This window comes from Arvicanthis niloticus, chromosome 21 (genome assembly GCF_011762505.2).
Source record: "Arvicanthis niloticus isolate mArvNil1 chromosome 21, mArvNil1.pat.X, whole genome shotgun sequence".
Lineage (NCBI taxonomy): Eukaryota > Metazoa > Chordata > Mammalia > Rodentia > Muridae > Arvicanthis > Arvicanthis niloticus.
Window position 1 is genome coordinate 33,021,020 of NC_047678.1, and position 19,368 is coordinate 33,040,387.

The 19,368-nt window shown below is 42.2% G+C and overlaps 1 protein-coding gene across 9 annotated transcripts in view; it reads right to left on the reverse strand.

The window, feature by feature from the left end:
• The window catches only part of Arpp21 (cAMP regulated phosphoprotein 21), a 165,609-nt gene extending 150,060 nt beyond the window's left edge, over positions 1-15,549 (reverse strand). The window contains exon 1 of one of the 9 annotated variants that reach the window (XM_076917868.1): positions 15,254-15,549. The gene's annotated coding sequence lies outside the window, so the exon portion shown is untranslated. Of the gene's footprint in view, positions 1-10,481; positions 10,676-11,897; positions 11,989-12,664; positions 13,095-13,912; positions 14,894-15,253 lie in introns of those variants that run through there. The other 8 variants (XM_076917855.1, XM_076917873.1, XM_076917856.1 and 5 more) reach the window with 8 other exon arrangements.
• Positions 15,550-19,368: the final 3,819 nt, after the last annotated feature.

The following is a 19,368-nucleotide window of genomic DNA, read 5'->3' on the forward strand; positions in this document are numbered from 1 at the left end:
ACAAACACACGCACACATCCCAGGTGTTAGGGGGATTGGTTGGTAAAACCACGCCAAGGGCCAACAGTAGTGACAGGGGACCAGGCTGGCTAATTCTCATTCATGTGTCCTGGAGGGTAATGCTGGGAGAAGATGGTAATCTGAAGTGGGTAACTTCACACGCACCCTACTCCTAATCAATAAACACATCCATACATGCTGGCAGTCCCCTACCTGTTAATAATAGTTCTACAGGGGATGGAAGGCAGATGTGAACAGTTTAGCAGTTTTCTCCAACTGGAGGGAGAGATTGCTTAGAATGTACATCTGAAGACTTAGGCAATTTGCTTTCACCATAAAGATCCAAAAACTGATTAATATATATATCCTTATTCTGTGGGTATTGTTTGTTCTTAAGTACGAACAGTTGGGTCCTTAAACCAGCAGCCTGAGTCAAGTTAATCTGTAGAGTAAGTTGAAATGTGTAGTGCAGGAGCCTTTTCCTCTGGCCTTCATTATTATTTTTTGCAAATATATATATATATATATATATATATATATATATATATATATATATATATATCCCTCTTCAAAATCAAGGCTCTGGCCTCTCCCTAAGTTTTTAGGTTATCTATGGACAGATAAGTGTATTCTCAAACTAAAACCTTACAATATTTAAAACAACAAACCAACACACCATCGTTCTCCCATCTTTCAGGGTTTTTCTTTTTCCTCCTCTTTTGTGTGGTGCTGGATGGAATCAGAAGTGGCCTTGAGCATGCTCTCCAAGTGAGGCTACACAGTGGCTTCTTTTCACAGTCAGTCGGCAAATAGAAAAAAAACAGGGGTGGAGGTTGTGTTTCTAATTACATGGGGCGTTTTTATATGCAAGACTCATTAAGGACACTCCAAGCTCCCCATGGCCAATTGGGCAGCTGAGAAAGAGGAGGAGCTGAGACTACCTGTCCATGACCTCAGGGGAACTGTGGCAGTAGGACTGGTAAAACTAGGATCAGTAGTACAAGACAGTACATAAGCCCAGGGCAGCAGCCACGCCCACTGGAAAAGACCACCCATCTATACCTGCTTCCTATGCCTTCTTTCCCCACCAGAATTCCATTACATAATCTTCCTTGACTCTGGGATTTTCAACCTCTCCTTTTGAGACTATACCACTTAAGTGTTTGTAGGTTTTTAAAAAATAGCAATTACATAATACAGTATAGTTCCTATCACAAAGAAAAATCATTGAAGGAATGAAACAGTCTTTTGTCTTATTTCCCTAGGGGTGGGGAAATATGTCACACCAGAGACACTAGCATTGTGTGATACCAACTAGAAGGCAGGGCAGCTTGGAAATCACACACACACACACACACACACACACACACACACACACACACAGAGAGAGAGAGAGAGAGAGAGAGAGAGAGAGAGAGAGAGAGAGAGAGAATTTTACTTATCTTTGTCCATGTGGCCTTAGCAAGCAATGCAAACCTCCTACAGAGGTTTAGATTCGTTACATTGGTAAGATTTTTTTGGTCTGAGGAACAAGGTAATTCAGAGCATAAAAGGCAGGCCATTCCCATGGAGTAGAACAAACAGTACTAATGAACTAGTCGAAGTAGAAGTAAGTGTGGCTGCCACTACAAATGACCACAGGTAGCTCCCCTAACCACTTCAGAATATATATATATATGTGTGTGTGTGTATATATATATATATATATATATATATTTAATATAATATAAATATGCTATATATAATATATATAGTATATTTATATGAATGAGACATTCTTCTTTTTCTTTTTTGCCTTCCCCAGTATTCTTTCACAAATGTCAAACTTCATGGGCTTTCTGTTGGTTCCATATTCTAGATGTAAGTTCGTGTATACACATTAAAATACATCATTAGACACAGATCTGCATGGATAGGGCTGGCTCTCCAAGCAGCTTAAACCCCGGCAAAACCCAGCAAACCAGCTGATCCTGGCTTAGACCCAAAGCTCTAATCAATCACCAGTGAAACAAGCAATCACTTCTGATCGTAAAACATCAGACCGACTACACGCACAGCAAGGTTAACACAATGAGGTCATGGTTTCTCGTGATTTTAGGAAAATATAAATTACTTTAGAGCTTCCTTGTCTGGCTATATTCAATAGATGAATTTGATTTTACAAATGACATGTGCCAGATAGATTTATGAGTTTCCTCTGCCACGGCACGAGTTACAAATCTACGGACTGTGTTTCGTTTGAGATGATTTCTGGTTCTTTAGATAGTAACCTAAATCACTCCTGAGTGGAAACTAGACTGTTATCACAGGATGAGTCTGGGAGGAGGCCTGGGTAACTTCCTTTGTAAATTAGCAAAAAGACAAGATCTCACCTCGGACAAGTCAGGTTAGCAGGTAATGAGATGCTGTGTGGAAGTCTGTGTGGGTCGGGAATTCTGAATCACCCTCACCCAGATCTCTTATTTTAGGCATCTTTGCTAACGCGCGCCGTGTCACTATGCTAGGCATGATGAAAGCACCCAGGCAAAGCTTGAACATATGAGGAGGAAGAGGGAAAACAATTAAATCCATCACTGGGAAGAACATTTGGCAGTTAGTTCTGACTGCAGTCCTGCGATAGAAACAAAGGAGCCAGTGCAGAACACTTAAGGCACGTAACTTGTGCCTGGCAGAGTGGAATCTGAGTCTGGGTCTTGGGACTTCACCTCCCGGTTTCTCTGCTGAATCATCTTGATAAGAGCACCGGTCTAAATGCTCTCTCTATTTCACAGCCCCGTGCTTGCCTTCCAGCCTGAAGGGAAGAACTATAGTAAAAATTCATGAACAATGCAGTATAAAAACAGACCCATGGTTATTACAACAAGTGTGTCATTGAATCATGGAAATTATACATGAAAAGAGACCTTAGATATTGTGGAATGCTTTATAGGCACCCCCTTAAATAGTTTTCTCCCCGCCACCCAGTGTAATATTGTGGAATAAGGCACATGGCCATGAACCAAGCTGGGGCAATGAACCCAGATTCCTGTTCCAGTGAGGACATCCTGAGTCTCACATTGGCATGCTTTGTTTCAGCATCCACGGTCATTACCTCCCATTGATCCTACCAGCCTGGAGTCAATAAAGCTTCACCTTAAAGTCCTACTCAGAAAATCATTTCACAAGGGGGCACTTTTGCTTGCACGTTTTCTATCAATAGAAAGAACTGCATTTAAAGAAAAGAAGGGGGCCTGGGGGTAGCTGGGCAAATGGATCAGCTGGTAACTTGCTGTATAAGCACAAAAACCTTCATGAGATCCGGTGAGAGAAGTCTGAGGTCCTCAGACGCCAGTAGAAAGCTGCACGTGCTGGGTAGGACCCGTAACCACATTGCTGGATTAGAGGGACTGGGAGGTTTCAGTAGCTGTACAATGCGATTATCCTACACAGTCTCTGTGCTTGGCAGGTAACCTGCAGGTTAGACCACTCCCTGAGAACTAAGGGTTCCCCACAGAACTGTATCTAATTCCATTTCCTTTTAAGCACAGATAGCAGGCTTTTATCTATTAAGGACAGTCAGACATTTTTTATGGGTCTATTTCCCCCCATGTCTCTTTTAGAAAAACCTACAGTTTAATTTGACATATATATCAATATATATATATATATATGTATATATATATATATATATATATATATATATATATATTCACTTATTATATGAAAATCTATGTGATCATTTATATCTACCATCTACGTATCTATGTAACCATCTATCTATCACATATGTATCTCTCTGTCATCTATGTATTTATGTATTTAAAAATCACCCTTACAGCTGAGAGTAACTCAGTCATCAGTGGCCTGGGGGAGGATCACATCCCTTGGCATTTAAGCCAGGTTAACTTTATCATCTTCCTAAGATACAGGGAAATATCAGCTTTTCTGTAGTTTAGGAAAAGTGGGTCTTTCCTGAGGAAACCCTGGTGGGCTCTCTGCTCTCTACCTCTGAGCCTGCCTTCCTACCTGGTTACTCACTTGCTTAGTCCTTGGATTGACCCTTCTCTCTGCCCCAAGTCAAACGTAATCCTTTCATAAGCACAGATCCCGGAAAGGCCAGATGTCTCCAGCACCTTGAGCCAAGAATTCAAAACCTTGTTCTGGCTTTTGCCTCCTCGCCTCCCAACACTTTGCTGACCGAGAGTATTAACTGTAACTTCCTCCCATGCAGGTAGTCATTAGGTTGACTCAGGCTGGCAAGGAAGGGGCAGTGTGACTGCCTCAGAATTCCTACCTGCTTCCTGAAATAGGAAAGGAAACTTGTTTGAAAAGGCAAAAGAAAAGTCTTGAGTGAAGTTACAGTGTTATATTTAAGGGCATCACTGTCTTGTTTTGTTTTGTTTTGTTTTCAGAAAAAAAGCTGTCACATGTGTGTGAGCTGAAATTCCATGAAGGAAACGCAAGTAAAACTACATGGAGGACTGAGCAGAAACTCTGCACATGAGCTCCAGTCAATACTAACAAAGGTCAAATTTTAACTCAGTAAACTGTGATTAAATAACTAATCACATATAATCACTATACTAATTTGAAATTGCTGAAGACTATGAAAAACATGTGAGGGAGTGAACTTTTGGGGTAAGTGTGTTTTGTTGATTTTAACACACACACACACAAGTACACAGGTGTGTGTTTTTGTACACATCTATATATCCATGTAATTCTTTTGTTTCCCAGCAAGTCTTGTAAAAGGTAAGGTTTGTGAGCATGCCCCCAGGCCTCTGAGAATGTTCTTTGGCAAAAATTGTTAGTGTTATTTCCCCAGGAAAACAAAAAGTAAGATATTCAAATTACAATAGAAAACACAATACAATCATCGAATGCATTTACTGCTCTGTGCAGCCCACATTCTTCTATACTGAGGACCTCTTGTGGTTCTCTGTTTCCTGTTAGGGGAAGTAAGTGGGAACCTTCATCATGACAGCAGTGCCCTTCCTCCCCTGGCCATACTTGCAGCCAGTGTGCTGACTCACTGAACAAAATTATCCGCAGACACTTCAGGATCAGAGGCCAGGTCCGCTGCTCTGCCCAGAGGAGTGTGAGAGACAGGAAGCTGGAGTCTGGGAGAATAACAGGAACTTCTTGGAAACCCCCAAACTCTAGCTCGCTCGCTCTTTGTCCTAGGTTAGAAAACTGTTTTGTTTTGTTTTTTAAATTTCAATGCCATCTGAAGTCTGGTTGAGTGGCTCCCCCTACCTGGCTCCTGCAAAGTTATTCCTTCATCAAGCTATTCTGACTATCACCTGTTCAACTATTTGAAAACTGGGCTATCCGTTTTAGACGGTAGAAATGAGACAAGTACAGTGTCCTGAACCAATAATAGGTTTGGAGAGCTCTTAGGCAGGCAGACATCCCCTCCTTTAGGAACTGATAGAAGATAGGGCCTTAAGAAGTACCGTGCTCTTTTTCCAATCAGCACCCCTGAGATTTAGTCACTACCTTCATCTTTAATAAATCCTAAACAGAAAGAATTAAGCTGCTCATTGATTTTAAATACCAAACCTGGCATTTATATTTGGCAGTAGGACATAGTGGCATATTTACAATCAGCATGTGGAAGCCATGAGGGCCTAGGCTAACTTGTGATACATAACAAGACTCAGTCAGAAAAAATAATTGATAAAGAAAAAAAGTATTTGTTATTAATTGATTCATTAATTAGTTTTTAATTAATAACAATTATTAATTAAGGTACTGAACCCTAGCTTTTTTTTTAAAGCTTTGTTTTGTTATTGTTGGTTTTTTTTGTTTTGTTTTTTTGTTTAGTTTTTCTAAAGGGAGTTGTGTTAGATGGAGAGCACTGGTTGCTCTACTGGAGGAACTGGGTACGATTCCGATTCCAAGTACCCATGTGGAAGGAAGCTCACAGTTCCAGGAGATCTGTCACACATTCTTCTGACCTCTTCAGGCACCAGGCATCCCTGTCCTACAGAGACATACTTACAGGCAAAGCAGGCACACATATTAATAATAAAATAAAATAACTAAGAGAACTGTGTTTTACTTATGTAATAAGTGAATCTGTGTCTAACCTTTCTATATGAAAAGATAAATGACTTCATTTTAGTGGATTACTCTCCATGTCAGGGATTGTTAATACTGGAAGGCTGGGTCAACTCCACTTTCTAAATGGAGATTGGACGCAGCTAAGTAGTTAACTAGATTACTAGTCATATAACTAGTAGATTGTTAGGATCAGGGTGCTACTGCTCAGGTTTATTGAGCTAGGGTCCTATGGTGAGTTACTTACTGTGGAGAAGAAGCTAGACATCTAGACCAAATAACAACTCAGGTGAGCAGCTCTGTATTTCTGGGGTCAGAAGGTGGAGAACTGAGGTTTGCTGGTGCAAAAGGCAGGCTTTATTTTACTGAAACTTTGATTGCAATGCAAATTCTGCTCACAGAATCTGAGAGAAACCACAGACACTTCCTGGGGAGGACAGTCCTTCTTCTCCCCTAATTGTTTCTTGCTCTTGTCACATGAGGCCCCTGGGTACACGTCCTCTCCACTGGTTCTAACCCCAGTTTCAATCTTGATCTCCACTTAAGAGTCAAAATATTTTTGCTTCTAACTTCCTGCCCCACGTCTGACCACATAGATATAAAAATCATTTGTAGGAGGATAATTACACCAATGCATTGGAAGATGCATAATTTATTTAGAAATGCTTAAATTCATCTTCTCAGTGTGTTTTGTGTGTGTGTGTATTCCAAACCACTGTGTGCGAGTGGCCTTCAGAAGAACCGCAGGAGCCACTTCTTTCCTTCCACATGTGGGTCCCAAAGATTGAACTCCAATTGTCAGTCTCGGAGGGAGAGTCCCTCACTGGCTGACTCATCTCACTAAGCCTAAAAGTTTTGTGACACATGAACTGCCACATCATTTCTGTTCTCCGACATCCTGATGCTGAAGAGAGTTCCTAATGGGAAGTTATTTATAGATGTAGGAGACAGCAGCGACCGTGAGACTAAACATGCAGTTCCTTACCACATACATGACATTCTGGGGCAAGCGTGATTTTTACAGCATGCTTCAGAAGCCCGATCAGCACTGCATTGCTGAGTGTTTCCAGAACATTCTTAATGAACAGGTGAAAACCAGGATTGGAAAAGCAAACAAGCAAGGGAAGAAACCCCCAAACAGCAGAAAATATTAGATCAACTCTTTGCTGTGGAGATTCTGGCTTCCAAAAAACTCTGCTGACTGTTGAATAAATTTATAAGAAATAAAACACAAACCACATGAAGCAACACAATGTGCGGGTGTTGGCTCAGCCGTTCCCCCATGGAATTCTCACGATTCATTTGGGGGAATTCAACACCAATTTTGACTTTGTACCATGCTGACTTAAGGAGTCATGATCTAATGGTAAACTGAGGACTTATTTTCAAATAAATAAGTAAATAAATAAATATGCACCGTTTCTCAGCTCCAAAATTGCTTAACACTCAGTTAACCATTTGTTTTAGAGAGGTGGTGTGTAACTAAGATAAGTGCTCTGGAAGTTTCAATTCTGCTGCTTACTTGAATCTGCTCACACTTGTTTTCTTCTCGGCCGATGATGTCATTACGTCACCACATCAGCGCTGGAATTCCTACTGAAATTACACTTCACGACAAACAAAGCACGAGCCAAGAATGCCATTTGCTGTATTTTCCCACAAATAAATGCTAGCACGTCCTGTGAGAGTTTTGCCTGTGCTTTTAGAGACGTGGGAGTCATTCGACAGGCTTTGATTTTTGAGTTGGGCTCCTTATAGGCAAATAAAATATTAAAGGGTCAAGAGTAATCTTTAGTGTCAATGAGTTAACCTGTCCCTTCTTTGAATTCAGTGGTCTGTATCTAGATTTTTCTAGAGTTTTCTAAACTGCTGTAACATTGAGGGAATCTTCTGAAGTCAACTTGAGATGCTGAGAGTGTGGACAGTTTCTGGACCACCTAATATAACAGCGAAAAGGTAATTTATTTAAACTGGGAGAAAGAGAACCTTTCAGACATCAATGTTCCGCATTGTAATTTAAAGACATGGAAATATTTTAGCTTGCATATGTTGATTCCTATCACAGTGTTTTAAATCACTATTAAATTTATTTATTTATTTTGGTTTATGTGTGTTTGCCTGTATGTATGCATGCGCACCACATGCCATGCCTGTCATTGGATGGTTGTGTGCCACCAGGTGGTTACTTGGAACAGATCTCTGATCCTCTGCAAGAACAGCAAGTGCTCTTAGCCAGTGAGCCGTCTCTCCAGCCCCTCCCGCAGAGTGATTCTTAATGCCAACTAAATCAAAATGCCAGGATGAATGAATTTATTTCCCTTTTCATTGAAAGACCTTACATGCTGGGATGTTCTAAAGTGAGGGCTGTTATTCAGGCAGTATGAAAGGACTTTGCTAAGTAACAGAAACCCACCTTCCTTGTTTGTTCTATGATTTCTGCATCTACCTCCTGTATTTAGTGTATAATAAACAAACAACCAGTGACCTGGAAGAAAAGAGTGCAGATTATTAGGAACTCCAGCACTACCTTGGATGATGGGGCACTGAGGAAGAAATCTGTCTGGACTCATTTAGATAGATAAACTGAGTGACTTGTTCTCTAGGAAACAGCTATAAAGAGATTTAATACTTCCGAAGGTTATGTGTTTCTGCACCAAAATATAGCCCACGATATGTCAAGTAAACCTCTACAAAATTTGCCAAAATATTGGGGATTTAAAATGATGTCATTGTTGTCTTCTTAAAAGTCTTGACTCATCTTTAAAGTAGAGCTAAATTTTTGCATGTCATTACCACTACCTTTAAACTAATGTCACCTAAGAGGCTATTGACTTTAACATTAGCAAAACTGTAGTAATTTGCATATCATCCCCAATTATTTTTTATTTAAAAACTGCATTATCATCTTGCAGTCATATGAAAATTGAGACTGTGCTAGAAGGCTTGTTTACAAAAGAGACAATTTGTGTATCACCTCACCTGGAGAAAAAGCGAATGATTATCTGTTGTTAAGTAAAAAAAAGTGATGGTAATATTTTAAAATGTGATATGAACTTATGATGGGAGAGCAATTATGAATACATGCCTTGAATGAGACACTCTTAGAGTAAGTGATCAGCATTTCAATAAGTTGCAGTGGCCATTTGAGCTTCATTTTGATTATACGGAACATAAATATCTTGTCATGTTGCTATACGCATTAAGTTGTGGTTATAAACACTGCCAGGAGAGATTTTCATACGAAAAGTTCATAGATGGAATTTAAAGCATCAGTCTATTGTAACCACTGATAGCAGTTAACATTCTTCCCACCTGGCAGTGCTGGGATCTATGCTGGCAGCCAGAAATGAAGAAGAAGAAGGAGAAGAGAAGAAGAAGGAGAACAGAAGAAGAAAAAGAAGAAGAAGAAGAAGAAGAAGAAGAAGAAGAAGAAGAAGAAGAAGAAGAAGAAGAAGAAGAGAAAGAAGCAGCAGCAGCATCGTAGCATGAAGCTAAGGACCCAAATGCAGAAAGCCAATAAATACCATATAGTCAAACCAACACTTTGTGTGCCCTACACTAAGTCTTCAATTGTTCCGTGCAATTACTTCAATTTACTTTTTGCCTTGCTTCCGTTCTCGTTTTCTATCATACAGATGTGCCCCAGCAACGACACACTCAAGATGCTATGAAGGCGTTTGATGTACTAAGAAAACATCTCTAGACATAAGGGGATTGGGAGACCGTAGCATAACAATCTTGTCAACATTAAAAATTATTGCATGGGCTTGATACTTAGGGAATTTATTCTTTATCGGGCTTAGTAAGTACACGGTGATTTACATAGTATCTCAGTTCATATTGGATCTTTACAGACATGAGATGTCTGTGATGTAAGTATATATAATCAAAGCTTCAATATCTATGGTCAACAGTAATCCAACATGATCCAAATTAATCTAAGACCAGACCAAGCACTGAACAAAAAATTGATTTTTAAGAGCTTACCATAAAAATATCTTAAAAGAAACTCAGAACTCAGAAGCAAAATTACAAATAAGTTCACTCATACATAGTCTAGATTGTGTTCTCTCTCTCTCTCTCTCTCTCTCTTTCTCTCTCTCTGCATTCCACAATCCTTTAGCATAGGCATATAATAGGCATAGGCATATAAGACACGGTTTTCATATTTAATATGAAGTGGTAGAGTGAGCAATATTAAAAGGCAAAAAGCACAGATACATGGAACCACTGGATTATGCATTTCTCAAGATGCAAAGATCTTCTGTCTTAAGGGAAGAAGCGGCTGTTTTACAAATACAACATGACTGACGTAAGGCATACTGGAGACCTCCCAGGTGACCCACTGCCTTGTTGTGAAAGCCAAGTCTTTTCTGTGACCAGGAGAGTCATAGCTTCCTAAATGCAGGACCCAGTAAAATGATGATGCCGGTACTTACCCCTGAAGAAATGGCTTTCCATGTCAGCCACAGTTTTAGGTGCCCCATTCTTGCCTAATCCTGTCAGAGACCAGATTCAAATAACACTGACTGGAAAACAAATAGTGAATTTTCAGGGTCCAGTCCTGTGGACTTCGAACTATCTCCTCATTCTAAAAGAATTCTCCATCCTATCCATGCCTGGCTACCAGCTACTGGCTACTTTCTATCTTCAGAAGCTGACTCATTCCAAGCTCTGCTTGCAAAGTTTATCATTATCTTGTCCAAAGACAAAAATGCACTTTGAATTCAGATGCGAATGCCCTCAGACTTGATAATCTCGAGAAAGGCACCAGTACTCTGGTGCAAAAGGCAGAGCCATGAGGGAAATAGTAACAGCCAATGTGGTTGGCTTCCCCCTCTAGAAATACCATGTTGGAAGACAAATGAAAAAAAAAAAATTTTGCAGCATCTCCATGCAAATATTGTTCTTAGGTGTTTACTTCATTTTAAACTTGGCCACTTCCATACTGACTTTTTGACTTCTCATAGAGGCATTGATATAAAATAATAAGACTTAGCTCTCCATTTCATATAAACTGCTCATATTCTCTTATGCTTATTAATTTTGAAACTACTTAAGTGTTTGGTCTAATGAGCTTCACCGTGGGGGGAGGAGTGGCCTGATGGTTGCATGCTGTTAATATGAAAATGAGCAAAATACCTTTCTGATTGAACATTCCCACCTTGCACCTGAAGATGGGTGTTCTGTGGAGGTGCCAGCAATGCAGACAAATGGCTTCTTGTATCTTACATGCTATTATGTGAAGATATTTGCTCTCCCCCCCCCCCAGGATAACATTCTAACGGTAATCAATGCTACCTCAGAGACATTTTAAGATATGCAGTTTTTAGAAAGATAAATGAGAAACACTTCCCCCAAAGTGAAAGGGAGAAAATAGCACAACTCTTCCACTGAGTCCATCTAAAACCTGCAGATTCTCTTAGTTGTCACAGCTCTGGAGCAAAGTGTCAAGTTCATGACAGAAAGGTCAACCCAAAATTCCCACGGCAGAAATCCAGATGACCACCACATCTGAAGACGGTGGGAGTTCTTTGAATCTCAGAGTGTTTCGTAAGGTCCAACCCATCTGCCACAGCAGAACAATGATTCAGGAATTTGAGATTATTTCTGCATTCATTACCCAACATACTCACAGCCTATATTAAAAATAGTAGACACACAGGAAGTCCCCAGTTAGCATCTTCTCCAAGTTTTATGCAACTCAAATTATTGAGTCTTCTTTCTAAGAACCAGCAAAGACATTGAAGAAACATCTAACCGGCTATTCAGAAAGAACCCTCTCATCTGAACCAGTTGATCCCCATTGATAAGAAATACTCAATTCAAAGGACCACCTCTGCAGCCTGCTTTACCTTTTCATTCTCATCTGTTCTGCAGTCTCCACAGCAGCACAGGGCTCTACCTTTTCTTGTGCTCCTTTCATTGCAGAGTGAGATGCCCACTACTTCATTAAACAGCACTAAAAACAGACTGCAAAAAACTCAGTGCAGCATACTCTAACAGGGCGATTGCTATAGTTCTCAAAATAACCACACTCAACTGGGATCTATGACAAGCAGTCACTGGGAGATTGGCAATGTGCAAATCTAATAACACACACACACACACACACACACACACACACACACACACACACACACACACTTACTTGCCTGGGTTTGAACTGAATTATCAGCAAAAAGAAATCACCATGTAGTGAATGAAATTAAGTCACCAAGAAACCTAACGGTAGTCCCTGGAGCTGTATAAGTTTCTTTAAATACACCTCACCCAAAGTACTGTTAAATAAACATTCACCGAGAGGAATAGTTACTTTATCATTCCGATGACATAAATCATACCCAGAAAGGAGAGGCTAAGACATGTATAAGACTATGGTCTAAAGCAATACCTTTAAAATTACATTGAAACCAAATCATATTAGCACAGACAAGCACAGCAAAGAGATGATCTTTTCCCAATCTTTTGGAATGAAAACATGTATCACTTTAAAAAAAAAAAAAAGACATCTGAATTTATTCTCTAGAAATATAAAAATAGCCTGTCAGTCAAAGTGATTAAAAAGCAAAAGAAGATCAGGACAAAGGGCATTGAGAATCGAACATAAGCAGTTACATACCTTGAAGAGCTACAGAAACCTGAAGACAGGATCTCTCACGTTAAGCTCACTCTGCTGTTTGGCGGAAGCATAACCAGCTCCCGTGCCTTCCAAATGACTGTCTTTCACAAAAAATGGTATTAGCTAAAATGCTATTCAGACATCAAGCCCTATGGTAACATAATCCTGAAGAAGAAAGGAGAGGGTCTACCCATGCTGGAGAGCATATCAAAGGCTTTCCGACTTTCACAGAATTAAAAGAAAAACAAAAAACAAAACATAACAACAACAAGGAGTGCCTTCCTGCCTGCCCTGTCTACCTCGCTGCTTACTTAAAGCAGTAAACTGCAGAGTTGGGTTTCAAGGCAGATGAGGAAGGGGTGGGCACAGTGTAGATTCATTCTGCATTGGAGCAAATTTTGAAAAAAAAAATACAGATTCATTTCCATTTTAGAGACTGTCATTCTTGCCTGCAGAAGCTGCGTCTTTTGAGAAGGCAGACAGCGAAATGATCGCCTCCCTCGGTGACATGTTCTTAGGGAGATCGTGTCTAGCAGTCTCACCTTGTACCTCCCATCCCACCATGACATTACCTTCCTCTTTGCTTTTTCATTTAAACTTACGCTCCAGTCTTAGTCTGTGTCTGTAGAAGGTTGATCAAGCTTTGAACTTAACACATCCGTGACATCAATGCTAAGCCATACAATTTCTCTTCCGAAGAAACTTTTAACAACACTTGCCTGATACAGATCCAATCCTATCACCACATTTCTCACCTGAGACAGCTAACGTTACATTGGAGGCTGTCATGAAAATGACTCCAAGATTTAAAAAAATAAAACAAAATATTATGATCCTCCCCCTCCCTTCTCCGCGACCTCTTGGCACCCAGGACCTCTGTGGAAACAGGAAAGTGATAAGTTTCCATTTTCTCGACGTTCTTTTTCAGCTGAATCAAGAGAATTTTCAAACTTGGCATCATAAAACCCATACAAAATTACTGGAAACTTCTGTTACAGAAAGCATCGTCCCTTTCAATTCCCCTCCCAGATTCCAATTTCTGCCTGCTTTGGGGGAAGGGGAGTCCACCCATGCCTTCGGCGAGACATAGAAACGAGATAAACAACACAGAAACGACAAACAGGTCAAAGGGAAAGCACAGATAGATGGTAGAAAGAAAAAAAGGGGGTGGGCGGTAGAAGCAGAAAGCCCCAACAGCGAGACACAAAAGGCTTGCGATGCCTCACGTCGGAACATTTGGCTCTTTACCTGAAGGAACAGTGGAGTGACCCAGCGTCCGGGTGCCTTGACTGAGTGGATTTCGTTTGGGGCTTTTGTGAATAAGTATTGTTTCTCAGTGAATGCTTTGGTTGGGTCAGTTTGGTTTGTGGCTTGCCTTTGTTGTTTGGTCGATTTATTTAACTGCTAGCAAAAGGAGCCCTCGGCTTGGAGGCAGGGGTCCTAGCGCTGCCCAGGCACAGCGCTGGTGGGGAACTCGTGGTGGCTGCGGCTGTCGGACTGTCGCCGCTCCGGACGCTTGGAGGTCGTCGCTGCTAGAGAGCCTGTATATCACCCCAGGCTGCTGAGCTCCTGTCTGTCTATTTGCCTGTCTGTCTGTCTGCTTCAGGAAAGGGGGTGAGAGGGTGGTGTCCAGGCTTTGCTCCGCTCCTCTCTCTTGGGAGTAGCCTCCGTCTCCTGCAGCCAGTCCTTGCGCTGATCTGTCCGCCCCTCTGCGACCTGCGGTCCCACCAGCAATGCGGGGACCAGGTGATTGTTGTTGGAGCCCGCAGCGTCTCTGATACTTTGCTACTTTGCACTCTGGCCACTTCCCCAGGTCAGGTGGGAGGAGGTGACTGCAGGGGGCGAGTGCGCTGAGCTGGCTGTCCCTGTCCCTCCCCGCTGTCCTTCTGCCCACTGAGTTCTCCCTCTCTTCTCCCTCTCTTCTCCCTCTCTTCTCCCTCTCTTCCCTTCTCTCTCTCTCTCTCTCTCTCTCTCTCTCTCTCTCTCTCTCTCTCTCTCTCTCTCTCTCTCTCTCGTTTCTCTACCTCTCTACTTCGCTCGCAGGATTTCGATCTCTCTGACTGAGTGTGTCCACCTGCCGGTCACTCTCGCAGTCCAGCCAGAGTAGACAGCCTCGGTGAGGCCCCCTAACCGTCCCCCCACCCTCGGCCATGCCCTCGCACATGGCTGGCTAGGCTCCCAGGCAGCGCCCAGCTCCTCCCTGCTAGCCGAAGACGCGTCCGGCCGGGCGGGCACCAAGAGCACCGGAAAGCATTGCACATGCCCCCCACACCCCAGCTCCCGCTCAACACCCGTGCTCCCGACCCCTCCACGGAGGGAGATGCCCCCGAGGGGATGCCTGGTGATGCCTGGCCGCTCCGCAACCGTGCAAAGCCAGGCTTGAGCGCAGTCGGCACCTGCTCTGTGCGCTGAGCGCTGCCATCCCCACTGCTCTCGCCACCCCTGGGCTGGAGACAAAGCGCATGAGCCACGCGCGCGGCAGCGCGAGCATCATTAATCAGAGAGGAAACTGGCGCGCTGCCCCGGCCCCGCCACCCTGCATCTCCCTCCCAGCCATCAGGCGCGCCCCGGAGTCCAGCCCTTGCCTACCTCGCTGGGGTACCACCTGGAGTCCTAGGAATGTTTGGCCAGAGCTTCTGGTGCTCTGGTACACCGCGCTTACTCTCCGGGGCCAAGTGCAAAAAACAGCCCAGAGCAGCAACACCTCACCCCACCCAAGAAATGATTCTCAGTTTAGAGCTCTCAGATGCCCAAGCTCTGGAGCTGAGAGAGACAAGTCCAGCTGCTCAGCGAGGCTGGTCTTCTGGATGCAAGACTGCAAGACCGCCCAGATCACTGCCGCCTGCTCCGCTGGGCGCTGATGCGCTGACTGAGAGAAACTGAGCACTGCAGAGCCCAGAGGAGTAGGGCTGGGGCAGGGAGCAGAGTTGACACCTGAAGAAATAAAAGCTGTGATTTACCCATTTGTTTTGGAGATGCGTACTATTTTTATCAAGTGCAATTCATTTTTTTTTTTTTCATTATCTAAGGGCACACTACCAAGAGGAGGAAAAAGTACAGTGAAGAGTGAATAAATTTCCGGAATACCGCCCACCGGCAAGAAACTATACATCCTACTTTCCTACAGCATAGGTCACCAGCCAAGATAGTCCATTCTAGCTTCCTATCCCCAGCTGAGAGCAAGGCATTGGATTCTGGGCTTCTTGGCTGGCTTTTTATTAATGGGTAGCAAAATTATAGTTGTGTACTTTTGTGTACAATTACCAAATCTCATTTTAACAATATCCAATACCCGAGCTTCTGAAATGCAGACAGTGAGTTAGTTAACTGTGGATCTGCTGCAATGCACAATACATTAAAAAAAAAACAAACAAAAATCAAAACAAAAATAAACCAAACAACAAACCAAAACCAAACCAAACAAAAAAACCTTACCAGTGGTGATTAGTAACCCCACGACCAAACAACAAATATATAACTACCGTAAACTATACCAGGAAAATCTCTTCTTCTTTTAGTTTTTATTTTATTTTTTTGACTTTTATTTAGGTACACCTACCTTTAATGGTAGACGTAAAAAATGGAAAACAAACAAAAACCAGGCTTACAAGACACATGACTTCCGTGGTGTTTTAGAAGAGTGATTTGCATAGACACTGTATGGTCATGCTGCCACCTACTAATATATAGATTATAGATCTTAAAGTGTGTGATATGTGAGTGTGTGTGTGTGTGTGTGTGTGCCTGTGTGTGGTTTGTGTGTGTGTGCTTATGTGTTCACGCAGGCATGTGTGTACTCCGAGGAGTAGAATGTTGGATTGGTCCTTGATGAACAGATCATTATTCTCTAGCTGTTAGTGTCTTCCTCTGGGTTTCCACTTCTGCAGGGCAAGACAAATCCACAGCATAAAGTTTCAGGCAAAAGGATCCTAAGTTTTCACAACACACATGTTGACTTTAGCTTCATTTTTCCTACTAATGCCTCACAACGTATACCAAGAAGTGTTTTCCAGCCATTTGGGATGTAATAGAAAAAATTAAAATGTTTGTAATCACATTCTAAGAAGAACTAAATTTCTTCTGGAGGGATTGTTTTTTTTTTTTTTTTTTTTTTTTTTTTTTTTGAGACAGGGTTTCTCTGTGTAGTTCTGGCTGTCTGGCTGTCCTGGAACTCACTCTGTAGACCAGGCTGGCCTCAAACTCAGAAATCCCCCTGCCTCTGCCTCCCAAGTGCTGGGATTAAAGGCGTGCACCACCACTGCCCGCCTGAGGGATTGTATTAAGTTGTGTATGTGGTCAGTGTGGGTATCTCTTCTAGACAAAAGCCATCCCCCCACCCCCACCTCCGAGTGGAATTCTGTGAAAGTTTTTAGTTAAAAAAAAAAAAAAAAGACAAAACAAAACAAACAAAAATCTCTAGCACTTAAACTGATGGAAAGTTTCTAAATCTTAACAATAATGAACAAACAGAATGATGATATTTAGAACAATATCTCTTGTGAATTTTTAAGCTCTGAAAATAAGTATACTTGGAATTAAGACATTAAAACTCAACTGATTGAGCATTACCAAACTTGTAAAGCCTTTGATTAACATTAAAAAAAAAATGTATAAAAGCAAAAAGAAAAAGGGGGCATGGGATAGGGGTTTTGTAGGGAGGGGAATTGGGGGATGGCATCTGAAATGTAAATAAGATATCCAATAAAAAAAAAAAAAAAACCTCACGGGGAGGTGGTGGCATATGCCTTTAATCCCAGCACTTGGAAGGCAGAGGCAGGCGGATTTCTAAGTTCGAGGCCAGCCTGGTCTACAGAGTGAGTTCCAGGACAGCCAGGGCTACACAGAGAAACCCTGTCTTGAAAAAAAAAAAAAAAAAAAAACTCAATTTTATTTTCTGTCCTCTCTCTCTCTCTCTCTCTCTCTCTCTCTCTCTCTCTCTCTATATATATATATATATATATATATATATATATATATATATATATATAAACAAACAAATCAGTGGCCTGAGAAGGCTCAAGTTTATTTGAGGCCATGTTGATAATTGATTCAACTATCCACTTTAAAAAAAATTTGTGTCCTGGTGTGGGACTGAAATATCCTCTTGGGGCTATTAGGCAGGTAGTGAGCAATGTTATTATTGTAGGCGTTCAGAAAATGTGCACATTTCCTTAAATGCTTTGAAATGGTTCTTAACAGTTAAGGTCCTTGGCCTGACATATTACCAGATCCAGCATTGTGTAAAATGAGATCTTCCGTGTTGGACCTCTGAGTGATAAAGTCACAGTAGCAGTGATGCTCTCACCTTAAAGAGGACATGGAGGAGCGGGGAAGCATGAGGTGCTCTTACTCCTGGTCTGAGGGCCCTAGAGTGTTTGCTGGCATTGTGTTTGAAATGAGGGTGTGAGCCTGTAACCAGGTAACCCTGGCTTAGGGAGTTGAGCTCACCTACACACTGGCAAACATCTGAGACTGCTGTCGAGCTCCTTTAAACATGTATTCCCTGAAGACACTAAATTAGTGCCCTTTAATGAAGCTCTCAAATTGGATTTTCAAAATAAGGCGAATTGCTAGAATAACCCAGCTACCTTTATGAGCACCTTTTCAGCTGGAGCGAGAAGTAGGATTTCCGTGCTGTTGAACTTGCAACATTTCTCAACAATTAGGTTGTGAGGAACTCCACTTAAGGACCGACACCCCCACCCCCCTCCACCGTAAAGATCCAGACATTCCCTAGAGAGACGTCTCATCTGCCTGGTATCCAGCAAAACTGGCTATGGTCTATTAAATATCAGTCCTGGGGTTGGGTTTCAAGCTTTAGAAATATATGTGAGGGAAAAAGGCAAGGAGAAAGATGGGGTGGGGTGAGGGTGGGCCGATGGCAAGATTAACATTTCAACCAGAAAAGTCGAGAGCCCCATTCTTATTTTGTACTCAGCCAAAATAACTCCCCAAACACATTTCAGAACATCAACAAAGAATGTTACATCATGTATGCATCTGAGCGTGAAGAAATGTCACGATCAAAAACAAAGAGGACTTCGGAGACTAGAAACCAAATGTTCAGATGGCACCGATCCCTTGGTTCCAACTCTGTCTTCTCTGCAGTAGGCTGTGTGCAATGTAAGATCCCCGTGAGCAGGCAGACCACAAATGACCCCTGGCCTGCACTCCCATGAAGTGATTCTCTGTTGCCAAAGCAGCTCAAGACGTTTCTTAAAAATAAATGTGTTTGGAGCTTTCGTGGAGCTTCCTTGGAATCAGAGGAGGGGCAATGTAGAGACACAGGAGGCATCTGCTACAGGGAGGCTTGGAAAACCTTGAGCAACAATAGAAGGCTGCTGAATAAGTTACCTTGTTTCTTTTCAGCATTCCTTGGCCAGATACATTGATACTCAAAGCATCTTGCTTCCACCTCCACCCCCTCCCCCCTTTTTTTTCCATGCTGAGAAGTAGAGCGCTGTGTTTGCCCATTTGCATCCTGAGAAGCCCCAGGCTCTCATGGAGTCTGTCAGGGGGACAGAGGTAGGGAGATTTTCCCTCCGCAGATCAGGGGTGGGATATCCTTGCCATCTACTATTCTAGGACCACTTTGGATAGAAATATAGTCCCAATGGAATCCACTAAAGGCATTATTGCTTTTTATTTTGCTTGTGGGTGTCTTGTCTGTCACATTTGGTGTGGGCACATGTGTACTTGCAGTT